The sequence below is a fragment of the Budorcas taxicolor genome, chromosome 4 (genome assembly GCF_023091745.1).
Source record: "Budorcas taxicolor isolate Tak-1 chromosome 4, Takin1.1, whole genome shotgun sequence".
Classification (NCBI taxonomy): domain Eukaryota; kingdom Metazoa; phylum Chordata; class Mammalia; order Artiodactyla; family Bovidae; genus Budorcas; species Budorcas taxicolor.
In genome coordinates, this window is record NC_068913.1 from 108,631,474 (window position 1) to 108,633,678 (window position 2,205).

General features: G+C 43.9%; 1 pseudogene; it reads left to right on the forward strand.

The window, feature by feature from the left end:
• LOC128046438 (olfactory receptor 2A12-like) lies at positions 1 to 931 on the forward strand (annotated as a pseudogene).
• The last annotated feature ends 1,274 nt before the right edge of the window (positions 932 to 2,205 follow it).

Below are 2,205 nucleotides of genomic sequence, written 5' to 3' on the forward strand. Positions count from 1 at the left end.
ATGGGAGGCAACCAGACACGGATCAGAGAAGTCACCCTCCTGGGATTCCAGGTCGATTCAGCACTGGAGTTTCTCCTCTTTGGTCTTTTCTCTCTCTTCTACACCCTCACCCTTCTGGGGAATGCAGTCATCCTGGGGCTTATCTACTTAGACTCAAGACTGCACACCCCCATGTACTTCTTCCTCTCACACTTGGCCATCATCGACATGTCCTATGCCTCCAACAATGTCCCCAAGATGCTGGCAAATCTTGTGAGTCAGAAAAGAACCATCTCCTTTGTTCCTTGCATTATGCAGACATTTTTGTATCTGGCTTTTGCAGCTTCAGAGTGCCTGATTTTGGTGGTGATGTCCTATGACAGGTATGTGGCCATCTGCCACCCCCTCCATTACACTTTCACCATGAGCTGGAGTGTGCACTGTCCTGGCCAGCGCTTCCTGGGCATTTAGCTTTCTCTGCGATCTTGTCCACTTAGTTCTCATCCTGAAGCTGCCCTTCTGTGGGCCTCATGAAATCAACCACTTCTTCTGTGAAATCCTGTCTGTCCTCAAGTTGGCTTGTGCAGATACTTGGCTGAACCAAGTCATCATCGTTGCATCCTGTGTTTGCATTTTAGTCGGGCCCCTCTGCCTGGTGCTGGGCTCCTACGCGCGCACCCTGGCCGCCGTCCTGAGGATCCAGCCCGCTGAGGGCCGCAGGAAGGCCTTCTCCACCTGCTCCTCCCACCTCTGCGTGGTCTGGCTCTTCTTTGGCACTGCCATTGTCTTGTACATGGCCCCCAGATCCAGCCATTCTCAGGAACAAAGGAAGATTCTATCGCTGTTTTACAGCCTTTTCAACCCTATGCTGAATCCCTTAATCTATAGTTTGAGAAACACAGAGGTGAAGGGTGCCCTGAGGAAAATTCTAGGGAAGAAGAGGTCAGTGTGAGGGATGGTTTGGAGTGTCCTATGTAAGCCTGTCTTCATCACTCTGGACCTTTGAATGCTCTTTTGAAACCATTAATTTAACAAATTAGCACCCTTTATCTTCAAAATTTTAAAAAACTGAGAAAATAAATACTCTTATATTTAGTCATTGATAGCAAACCTGACAATAGCACCCCACTCCAGTACTCTTGCCTGGAAAATCCCATGGGTGGAGGAGCCTGGTAGGCTGCAGTCCATGGGGTCGCTAAGAGTTGGACACGACTGAGCGACTTCACTTTCACTTCAGTTTCATGCATTGGAGAAGGAAATGGCAACCCACTCCAGTGTTCTTGCCTGGAGAATCCCAGGGACGGGGGAGCCTGGTGGGCTACTGTCTATGGGGTCGCACAGAGTTGGACACGACTGAAGCGACTTAGCAGCAGCAGCAGCAGCAAACCTGAAATAAACATCATAAATAAGAAAATTATAATCTAATCCTATTCTTTAACACAGGTGCAAATATCTTAAAATATTAGTAAATCAAGTAATAAAAAATACTAAATTATGATAAAGTTTTTATCTCTAAAATACAAAAATTGTGTAACTTTCAAAGAATGAAAAAAATTGGCCCATTAACAAATTAAAGTATTAACTTTGCCTTCCTCATTGCTGTGTTCATCATATCTAGAGCAAAACTAAGTACAGACAAGGCCCTCAGGAAATCTTTGCTGACTAACTTTGTCTCCTATATTTTTTATTTTTTTAAAAAATATTTTATATTGAAGTGTAGTTTTTAAAAATTTATTTTTTTTTAATTGAAGGATAATTGCTTTACATATTGTGTTGGTTTCTACCAAACATCAACATGAATCAGCCATAGGTTTACCCATGGAGTATAGCTGATTAACAATGTTGGGTTAGCTTCAGGTGTGCAGCAAAGTGATTCAGTTACACATACACCTGTGTTGTTGTTGTTGCTGTTCACTAAATCCTGACCAACTCTTTGGCACACCAAGGCCTGAAGCTCCTTAGGCTACCCTGTCCTTCACTGTCTGCCAGCGTTTGTTCAAATTCATGTTCCTTAAGTCAGTGATGCTATGTAACTATCTCATCTTCTGCCACCCTTTTCTCCTTTTGCCTTCAGTCTTTCCCAGCATCAGGATCTTTTCCAGAGTCAGCTCTATGAATCAGGTGTCCAAAATATTGGAGCTTAAGCTTCAGCATCAGTCCTTCCAATCAGTATTGAGGGATGATTTCCTTTAGGATTGATTGCTTTGAACTCCTTGCTATCCAAGG